The following is a 12,047-nucleotide window of genomic DNA, read 5'->3' as shown; positions in this document are numbered from 1 at the left end:
CCGCTGAAATTCCATAATGCTTTCCATTAAAGGGAAGTTCAGAACTAGGAAAGCTGTTTTCACCTCATTGTCATCCAGGACAGAAGAAGAAAATGTAGTTTTCAAATCGTAACAAATCAAATTAGTGAGTTAAATATCCTTTTAAGTAAAACCCTGAATGTGTCATCTTTTCTTTCAATTTAATAAATAACATTATAAATATTACTTTGCTGAGTTAATACTTCTGGAAATGTCAGAATAGAGTTTTAAAATCTTTAATATTGGTCAAAGTATTAACTTTACAATGAAACATTAAGCAAGTAATTTTTCTATAAATTGTTTATCATTGGTCAGAATGCTATTTTGTTTAATTGTGTTATGCAATATAAACCATAGGTGTTATAAAGTGGAGAATTGCTTTTCTCATATAGAGCTTTTAAGCACTTGATGTAAATGATTATTTTTTAAGTATCTTATAAATCTTAATGATTTTTCTATTTCTTATAAACTCAGCTACAGTTAGTGCCAGAATATCCTACCGTGACTAAATATTTGTGTGTGTTTTTAACATTTTGGTGTATTTCAATTTTGTTCTTTTTTTATTTTCAAGTTTTGTGGGTACGTAGTAGGTATATATATTTATGGGGTATAAGAGACATTTTGATACAGGCATACAATACATTATAATCACATCTGAGTAGATGGGGTATCTATCACTTCAGGTGTTTATCCTTCCTTTGTGTTGCAAACAACCTAATTGTACTTTTAGCTACTTTAAAATGTATAATTAAATTATTATTAACTATAGACACCCAGTTGTGCTATCAAATACTAGATCTTATTCATTACAGTTCAATACACTAACTATACTTTTGTAAACATTAATCATCCCCACTCCCCCCACCTCACACTGCCCTTCTTGTTATCTTCTGATAACCATCGTTCTGTTCTCTATCTCCATTAGTTTGTTTTAATTTTTAGCTCCCAGAAAATAAGTGAAAACATGCAGTTTATCTTTCTGTGCCTGGCTCATTTTACTTAACATGACTTCAATTGCCACACATGCTGTTGCAAATGACAGAATCTTATTTTTTATGGCTGAAAAATATTCCATTGTATATATATGTATATACACTTCATTTTCCAGTCTTGAAAACAATTGTATAGATTTTAGAACAAGAGAGGACTTTTGTGGATGTTACTGCACATTTTTATTCTTAACACTAGTTTATCTGCTTTTGTTTTAAGTTCAGTGTTACAAGAGTAGATTTGTTACATAGGTAAATTTGTGTCACGGGGATTCATTGTACAGATTATTTTGTCAGCCAGGCATTAAACCTAGTACCTACTGGTTAGTTTTCCTGATTCTCTCCCTCTTCTTACCCTCCACTCTCTGAAGGGTCCCAGTGTGGGTTGTTTCCTTCTATGTGTCCACGTGTTCTTATCATTTAACTCCCACTTAGAAGTAAAAACATGTGGTACTTGGTTCTCTGTTCCTGTATCAGTTTGCTAAGCCACCAGCTCCATCCAGTTCTCTGCACAAGACATGATTTCATTAATTTCTATGGCTGCATTGTATTCCATTATGTATATATATCACATTTTCTTTATCCAGTCTATCATTTACAGAAATTTAGGCTGATTCCGTGTCTTTGCTATTGTAAATAGTGCTGCAATGGACATACACATGCATTTGTCTTTATAGTAGAATAATTTATGTTTATTTGGTTATATGCCTAATAATGGTATTTCTGAGTCAAATGGTATATCTGTCTTTAGGTCTTTGAAGAATCACCACACTGTTTTCCACATTGGCTGAACTAATTTACACTCCCGACAGTGTATAACCAAACATTTTCTCTACAACCTAGCCAGCATCTGTTATTTTTTGACTTTTTGATAATAGTCATTCTAATTGCTGTGAGACAGTATTTCATTGTAGTTCTGATTTGCATTTCTCTAATGATCAGTGATGTTGAACTTTGTTTTCATATGATTGTTGGCAGCATGTACGTCTTTTGAAACGTGTCTGTTCATGTCTTTTGTACACTTTTTAATGGGGTAAATTTGTTTAAGTTTCTTATAGAGCTTCATATTATATTTTTATCAGAAGCATAATTTCCTAAAATTTTCTAACATTGTGTAGGTTGTCTGCATACTATGTTGATAGTTTCTTTTGCTGTGCAGAAGCTCTTTTGTTTAACTAGATCCCATTTGTCAATTTTTGATTTTGTTGCAATTGCTTTTGGCATCTTCAACATGAAATCTTTGTCCTTGTCTATGTCCTGAACGGTATTGCCTAAGTTGTCTTCCAGGGTTTTCATACTTTGGGATTTGATATTTAAGTCTTTAATCCATCTTGAATTAATTTTTGTATATGGTGTAAGGAACGGGTCTAGTTCAAATCTTCTGCTATCCCAGCACCATTTATTGAATAGGGAATACATTTGCCATTGCTTGCTTTTTTCAGGTTTGCCAAAGATCAGATTGTTGCAGGTGGATGGTTTTATTTCTGGGTTCTTTATTCTGTTCCATTGGTCTATGTGCCTGTTTTTGTACCAGTGCAAATACCATGCTGTTTTTGTTACTGTTACCCTGCAGTATACTTTGAAGTTGAGTAGCCTGATGCCTCCAGCTTTGTTGTTTTTCTTAGGATTATCTTGTCTATTTGGGCTCATTTGGTTACATTTGAATTTTGAAATCGTTTTTTTCTAGTTCTGTAAATAATGTCAGTGGTAGTTTAATGGGGATAGCATTGAATCAATAAATTGCTTTGGGCAATATGGCCATTTTAATGATATTAATTATTCCTATCCATGAGTATGGATTGTTTTTGCATTTGTTTGTGTCATCTTTGATTTCTTTGAGCAGTGGTTTGTAATTCTTGTTGTAGAGATTTTTCATCTCCCTACTTTGTTGTACTCCTAAGAATTTTATTCTTTTTGTGGCAATTGTGAATGGGAGTTCATTCCTGATTTGCTCTCAGATTGTCTGTTGTTTGTGTATAGGAATGCTAGTGTTTTTGCACATTGACTCTGCATCCTGAGACATTGCTGAAGTTGCTTATAATCTTAAGAACTTTTTTGGTTGAGATGATGGAATTTTCCAGATATAGGATCATGTTATGTGCAAATAGGGATATTTTGACTTCCTCTCTTCCTATTTGGATGCCCTTTGTTTCTTTCTCTTGCCTGATTGCCCTGGCCAGAACTTCCAATAGTATGTTGAATAGGAGTGGTGAGAGAGGGCATCCTTGTATTTTGCTCATATTCGAAGGGAAGGTGTCCAACTTTTGCCAATTCAGTATGATATTGGCTGTGGGGTTTTTATAGATGACTCATCATTTTGAAGTATATTCCTTCAATGCCTAGCTTATTGAGAGTTTTTAACATGAAGCCATGTTAAATTTTATCAAAGGTCTTTTCTTCATCTATTGAGATAATCATGTGATTCTTGTCTTTAGTTCTGCTTGTGTGATGAATCACATATATTGATTTGTGTATGTTGAAACAACATTGCATCCCAAGGATGAAGCCAACTTTATCATGGTGGATAGCTTTTTGATGTGCTCCTGGATTCAGTTTGCCAGTATTTTGCTGAGGATTTTTGTATAGATGTTCATCAATCATATTGCCTTGAAGCTTTGTTTTTGCTGTATCTCTGCCAGGATTTGGTATCAGGATAGAATGGGTTATGGAGAAGTCCCTCCACCTCAATTTTTTGAAATAATTTTAGTAGGTATGGTACCAGGTCTTCTTTGTATGTCTGGTAGAATTCAGCTGTGAATTCGTCTGGTCCTGGGCATTTTTTTTTCTTTCTTTGATAGGCTATTCATTACTTCCTCAATTTCCGAACTTGTTATTGATCTGTTCAGAGATTCAATTTCTTTCTGATCCAGTCTTGGGAAGGTTATGTGTCCTGAAATGTATCCATTTATTTTAGATTTTCTAGTATGTATTCATAGATATGTTTATAACATTCTCTGTTGGTTGTTTATATTTCTGTGGGGTCGGGGTTATATTCCCCAGGTTGTTTCTGATTGTGTTTATTTGACTCTTCTCTCTTCTCTTCTTTACTAGTCAATCTAGCAGTCTATTTCATTATCTTTTTTACAAAAAAAAAAAAAAAAAAAAAAACAGCTCCTGTATTTATTGATGTTTTGAATGGTTTTTTGTTCCTATTTCTTAGCTAATGGAGTCACAATAAATGTCAGTCCTTGTCTCAACAGTGACACTTTTGAAGGCAGTCCTGGGCTTTGGAAGCTAACTTATCTTCTTACACTGACTATTGTAGACATCTCATATAAGTGGAATTATACAATATATGTTATTTCCTTTGTGTCTGGCTTATTTCACTTAGCATAATGTCTTCAAGGATCATCTACATTGTAGCATGCCCCAGAATTTTTCTTTTTATGGTTGAATAATACTCCATTGCATATATACTACATTTAGTTTATCCACTCATCTACCGGTGGACACTTTGATTACTTCCATCTTTTGGCTATTATGAATAATGCTGTTATGAACATATCGTACAAATATCTTTTTGAGGCCTTGCTTATAATTCTTTCGGGTAAATAGCCTAAAGTGGAATTGATGGATCATGTTAATTCTATTTTTATGTTTTCTCTTTTTATTGTATTTTATGGTATACAAATAGATTATTTGATATAAGTATACATTGTGGAATCATCATCACAATCATGCTAAATTAACATGGTCATCACCTGATATATTACCTTCTCTTTGTGTTGAGAATACTTAGCCTCCACTTTTTTTTAGCAAATTTCAAGTACACAGTATTATTACCTATAGTCACCGTACAATGTATTAGAACTCCAGATCTTATTCATCTTAAATAACTGAAACTTTGTAACCCTAGTTATTTTTACATTGTATAAACACATTATTAAAATGTACGTGTTGAAATTTGATTATACTGTTGAAATTTAAATATAAGTTTTCTGTTTCTTTGAATATATCTTTCCACTCCCTCCTGGCCTGCAAGGTTTCATTTGAAAAGTTGGGTGATATCCTTTTGAGGTTTCTTTGCGTATGATCAGCTGCTTTATTTTTTTCTGTTCTCAAGATCATTTCACTGTCTTGAATGTTTGACAATTTGACTATAATATCACTTAGTAAAGATCTCTTGATGTTCAGCCTATTGGCGTTTCTTTCTGCATCAGGGATCTGAACATTCACTTTACCCCCAGACTGAATAATTTTTTGTCATTCTTTCTTTAAATATGCTTTCTGCCCCTTTCTCTTCTTCTCTGCTTCTATTAAAAATTCCATAATGTGTACATTGCTTCACTTAATGGTGTCCTGTACTCTCTTTGGCTTTCTTTATTCTTCTTTTGATGTTGTTCCTATGACTGGGTAATTTCAGATAGTTTGTCTTCAAGTTCGCTGATTATTTCTTCTATTTGATCTAGTTTGCTGATAAAACTAAATCTTTTTTTCAGTTTGTTCAGTGTATTCTTCAGCTTCAGAATTTCCATTTGGTTATTTTTCTAAATGGTTTATATATGTTTATTGAATTTATCATTTTGTTGATATATTATTTCTTTGAATTCTGTTAACTTGTCTGCATTCTCTTGTGGCTTACTGAGCTTCCTTAGATAATTATTTTGAATTCCATGTCAGGCAATTTTTAGATCTCCATTTTGGAGGATTAGCCATTAGAACTGTCATTTTGTTCCTTTCATGGAAATGTTTTTAGTTGTTGTTGTTTTGTTTTTTATGTCCTTGAAGTCTTAACTTGCTGTATTATCTGATGAAAAAACAGTTCACTCCTTCAGTGTTTACTGAATGACTAGAAAAGCAAGACACCCACCATTCAGCCTAGCTAGAAATCTGGGGAGTCTCTCAGGTCTTTTATTTTGATGTGCCTGCACCACTACATTTTTCCTCTGTTGAGAAGAAGTCTTAGGACTGTGTATCTTCTCTCAATGTTGTGAAGTCAGAACAGGTGACGAAAGCCTCTTCATTATCTTTCCCAGGGGAATGCCCCCAAGTTTTCAGGTTTGTACACCTTTACCCACCCACACAGCATCATGCCAGCTGCTAACATCTGTGTCCTCTCTATGGGTTTTTTTTTTTCCACACTTTTAATGGAGTTTCATGTTTGCCATCTACAAAATCACTTGCATATTGTCTGCAGAGGCTCACATTTACTGACTCAGGGGCACTTGTGAGTGCTGGGAACATGCCTCAGCCAGTACTGGGGAATGTTTCAGATGATGTGTCTTATGGGGTTTCTGAGTTGGCTTCTTGGTGAAGTCTATGAGCATGTAAGTAAGATCTTCAGTTAGATTTTGAAATCTGTGTGGTTATTGCATAAATCCTCACTCCTTTTTATTGTGTTTATCTCCCTTAGACTATTCAGCCATACCTACCTAGTCAGTGATCTGGGTGCTGTAAGGAAGAAATAGTCCTTTTGAGCAGCTTTCTGGAAGCCTAGGGAAGCTGGTCATTTACTCCTTAGTCACTGTCATCCATGGAAAAAATTCCAGGCTGAGAGATGTGACACCTTGTGAGAAGAATGATGTGGATAAAGTGAAATTGTTCTTTTTTTCCCTTTCGATGTGTCTATTCTTGAATTGTTCCTTAAATACAGTGCTAGAGTCTCTCTATTTGACTCTCGCATTCTCTTAAAAATATCCCCATTGGTCTATATCTCTGTTTTGGTACCAGTACCATGCTGTTTTGGTTACTGTAGCCTTATAGTATAGTTTGAAGTCAGGTAGCATGATGCCTCCAGCTTTGTTCTTTTGACTTAGGATTGTCTTGGCAATGCGGGCTCTTTTTTGGTTCCATATGAACTTTAAAGCATTTTTTTTTCCAATTCTGTGAAGAAACTCATTGGTAGCTTGATGGGGATGGCATTGAATCTATAAATAACCTTGGGCAGTATGGCCATTTTCACGATATTGATTCTTCCTATCCATGAGCATGGTATGTTCTTCCATTTGTTTGTGTCCTCTTTTATTTCACTGAGATATAGACCAATGGAACAGAACAGAGTCCTCAGAAATAATACCACACATCTTCAGCCATCTGATCTTTGACAAACCTGAGAGAAACAAGGAATGGGGAAAGGATTCCCTATTTAATAAATGGTGCTGGGAAAACTGGCTAGCTATAAGTAGAAAGATGAAACTGGATCCTTTCCTTACTCCTTATACGAAAATTAATTCAAGATGGATTAGAGACTTAAATGTTAGACCTAATACCGTGAAAACCCTAGAAGAAAACCTAGGTAGTACCATTCAGGACATAGGCATGGGCAAAGACTTCATGTCTAAAACACCAAAAGCAATGGCAGCAAAAGCCAAAATTGACAAATGGGATCTCATTAAACTAAAGAGCTTCTGCACAGCAAAAGAAACTACCATCAGAGTGAACAGGCAACCTACAGAATGGGAGAAAATTTTTGCAATCTACTCATCTGACAAAGGGCTAATATCCAGAACCTACAAAGAACTCAAACAAATTTACAAGAAAAAAACAAACAACCCCATCAAAAAGTGGGCAAAGGATATGAACAGACATTTCTCAAAAGAAGACATTCATACAGCCAACAGACACATGAAAAAATGCTCATCATCACTGGCCATCAGAGAAATGCAAATCAAAACCACAATGAGATACCATCTCACACCAGTTAGAATGGCAATCATTAAAAAGTCAGGAAACAACAGATGCTGGAGAGGATGTGGAGAAATAGGAACACTTTTACACTGTTGGTGGGATTGTAAACTAGTTCAAGCATTATGGAAAACCGTATGGCGATTCCTCAAGGATCTAGAACTAGATGTACCATATGACCCAGCCATCCCATTACTGGGTATATACCCAAAGGATTATAAATCATGCTGCTATAAAGACACATGCACACGTATGTTTATTGTGGCACTATTCACAATAACAAAGACTTGGAATCAACCCAAATGTCCATCAGTGACAGACTGGATTAAGAAAATGTGGCACATATACACCATGGAATACTATGCAGCTGTAAAAAAGGATGAGTTTCTGTCCTTTGTAGGGACATGGATGCAGCTGGAAACCATCATTCTCAGCAAACTATCACAAGAACAGAAAACCAAACACCGCATGTTCTCACTTATAGGTGGGAATTGAACAATGAGATCACTTGGACTCAGGAAGGGGAACATCACAAACCGGGGCCTATCATGGGGAGGGTAGAGGGGGGAGGGATTGCATTGGGAGTTATACCTGATGTAAATGACAAGCTGATGGGTGCTGTCGAGTTGATGGGTGCAGCACAGCAACATGGCACAAGTATACATATGTAACAAACCTGCACATTATGCACATGTACCCTAGAACTTAAAGTAAAATAATAATAATAAATAAATTAAAAAAAAAATCCCCATCTATGAAGTTTGTCAGAATCAATATTTGTGTGAGTTTATAAGGGCTAGAGTCTCCTATTCTGTCTCTTCCTGATGCCACTTTTGATTTTCAAATTATTTTATAAACTGTCACACTATTTTTATAGTGGCTGCACAATTTTAAATTTCCTCTAACAATGCACGAGGTTTCCACTCTTTTTCCATCACCACCAATGCTCGTTTTTATTTTTTTCTGATTTTTTAGTAGTAGCCATTGTAAGGGGTGTGGGACAATACATCAGAGTAATTTGATTTGCATTAATAATAAGTGATGATGAGCATCTTTTATATATTTATTGGCCTTATGCATATATTGTTTGGAGAAGTGCTTTTCAACTTCTTTGCCCATTACAAAAAAAAAAAAGGTTCTGTGAGGTTTTTGCTGCTGAGTTGTAGGAGTTCTTTATATATTTTAGCTATTAACCCCTTAACATATATCACGGCTTGAAAATATTTTCCACCATTCCATAGACTGCCATTTTACCCTACTGATTGTGACCTTTGATGTGGGTAATTTTTTTTTCTTTTGATGTAGTCCAATGTACCTATTTTGCCTTTATTTTTGGTGTCATATCCAATGAAAATATTGTTGTTTCTAATGTCATGAAGCTTTCCCTCTTCATTTCCCTCTAAGTATTTTACAGTTTTAGGTCTTATAATTTGTTCTTTGATCTACTTTGAATTTTTACCTGTGGTATAAGGTAAAGGTCCTACTTCATTTTTTTTTTTGCATGTGGATATTCAATTTTTCCTTAAATTGTTTGTTGAGACTGTTCTTTCTTAATAAAATCTTAGCACCAATGTCAAAAATTATTTGGCCATATATTTGAGGGCTTATTTCCAGGTCATGTATTCTATTTTATTGTTCTGTATGCCTGTCTTTATGCTAGCACCACACTGTTTTGATTACTGTAGTTTTGCAATGACTTTCGAAATCATAAACTGTAAGTCAACTAACTTTCTTCTTCATCAGAATTGTTTTGACTATTCACTACCCCTTGAAATTTATATACATTTTAGAATAAAATTTTGTATTTCTGCAAAAAATAAGCCATTAAAATTTTGACAAGTTTTATTAAATCTCTAGATTTCTTTGGATAATGTTGACATCTTAACAATATTGTCTTATAGTCTACAAAAATGGGATGGCATTCCATTTACTGGTGACTTTTTATTTCTTTTAGTAATGTTTTGCGGTTTTCAGTGTACAACTATTTTATCTTCTTAATTAATTTTGCTAGTATCTTAATTTTTTGATGCTACTATAAGTGGAACTGTTTTGTTAATTTCCTTTTCAGATTGTTCACTGTTGGTGGATATAAAAACAGCTGAATTAGTGTGTTAATTTTGTATGTTGTAATTTTTTAATTTATTAGTTTTTACACATCTTTTTGTTGAATCATGAGAGGTTTCTACATATGTTTCTCTCATCCGTGAACAAACATGATCTTACTTCCTCCTTTTCATTTGGATGCCTATTCTTTTTCCCATCTAAATGCTCTACATAGCTCTACCTAGGACTTCTAGATTATATTAAATTAATGAGGTAAAAGGGAGCACTATTTTTTTACTCCTGATCTTAGAATAAAAGCCTTCCAACTTTCACCATTGAATATAATGTTGACAGTAAACTTTTCTAATCTGTCTTTTATTATATATAGGTAGTTTTCTTGTACTCAGTTTGTCAAGAGTTTTCATCATGAAAGGGCATTAAATTATTGAATTTTGTTTTTATTTGCAGAATTTGTTGAGAGAATCATGTTTTTACCTTCCTTTTTATTACATATTATTTGCTTAATGTCATATGACAGACCATCTTTGTATTCCAGAAATAGTTTTCAATTTGTCATGATGTATAATCCTTTTATACTCTCTTAAATTCTATTTGCAAGTATTTTGCTATGGATGTTTGCATCTATATTTATCAGAGATATTGGGCAGAAGAGTTTGTTTGTTTGTTGTTTATTTGTAGTGTCCTGGTCTGGCATTAACAGCAGGGTAATGCTGACTTCAAAGGATGAGTTTAGAAGTGTTTTCTGTCATCTTCTGAAGAAAGTTTGAGAAAATTTGATGTTAATTCTTCTTTGTATGTTTGGGAGATTTCACCAGTGAAATCATCTGTTTCTAGAATTTTGTTGTTGCTGTTTTTGGAAAGTTTTTGGTTATAGATTCAATCTTCTTATTAGTTATGGGCCTTACTAGTTATGAATCCACTTGTGCTCATTATTCTTACTAGTTATGCTTCCACTGTTTTCAGTGGTCTTCAATCTGTTATTTAAACTGTGCAATGGTTCCTATCAGTACTTTAAGTCAGATGGGACAAAAGCTAGACCCTCAGACAGCTTTCAAACAAGTCAAAATGCTGAAAGCAAGTTGCATCTTTTTATTTAATTCTCAGGGAGGATCCATAAATTGGTTGGCTTTCTCCAGTCTGCATCTTACTGTACCAGAGAAGGGGTGGGGCAAAGATGAACTAAAGTTCCACAAATCCCTACCAGTTTGATTGCAGCTTTTTTGGTTAGGTGCTTTTGTTGTTGTTGTTGTTTGTTTGTTTGTTTTGTTTTTTGAAGCTTCTTAATTAGTCTAGAGTTCTCACAAAGCTACATTGGTCAATCTGTTTTTATTTATTTTTTGTATTCATGGAAGAACAAGTGTCTGGATTTTTCTAGTTCTACATCTTGCATCACCCTTGCATTTCCATATTTTTACTATTTTACATATCAATAGATTATATTTGGGATTGCCTGTCAGGACAGAATGTTGTAGACTCATTTTCACTGCTTCTCCCTGATTAGTACACTGAGAAATCTTGAAATAACACAACAGTCAACAAATGGAGAGTTCTGATTGGTGGGAAAAAAAGGTAAGATAGTTATAGAATCAAAGACTAGAGGACAAAGATTAGAGGACATATAACTATACGACCCATTCCACCCAAAAGAAAAAAAATGTCTAGAAATGACATTGTCTAAGCACAAAACTATGAATCAAAGGCTAACCAGGTAAGTTATTTTCTCTTCCAATTGAATAAGAGTACCTCTGAGAATATCAGGAAGCCAGACACCATGAGCAAAAATAGATAGATTGGGAAACCTGAAAAAAATAAGTGGTGTAGTGTAGGAGGTGACTACTAAAACATGAGATTTAAATAATATCCAGAAAGCACTATTGAGTATCTAAAATGTTCAGTATACAATAGAAAAATACTAATTATACTAAGAATCGGGAAAGCCTTAACTCCAATGAGAAAAGACAATCAACATATACAAACACCAAGATGACACAGATGTTGAAATTATCTAACAAGGATTTTAAAGAAGTCATTATAAAAATTCTTCAATAAGGATTTATGAATTTTCTTGAAACAGTTAGAAAACTAAAATTTTATCAAAAAAATACAAGTTATAAGAGAACCAGGAGAAGCCAAAATGTCTGAATACGAGCAACTCCGGTCTGCAGCTCCCAGAGAGACCAATGCAGAAGGTGGATGAATTGTCCATTTCCAACTGAGGTACCCTGTTCATCTCATTGGGACTGGTTAGGTAGTGGGTGCCACCCATGGAGGATGAGCAGAAGCAGGGCGTGGTATCACTTCACCCAGGAAGGGCAAGAAGCTGGGGGACTTCCCTTCCCAGCCAAGGGAAGC

This window comes from Macaca mulatta, chromosome X, assembly GCF_049350105.2.
Source record: "Macaca mulatta isolate MMU2019108-1 chromosome X, T2T-MMU8v2.0, whole genome shotgun sequence".
Classification (NCBI taxonomy): domain Eukaryota; kingdom Metazoa; phylum Chordata; class Mammalia; order Primates; family Cercopithecidae; genus Macaca; species Macaca mulatta.
Note: the sequence above shows the minus strand (reverse complement) of the source record.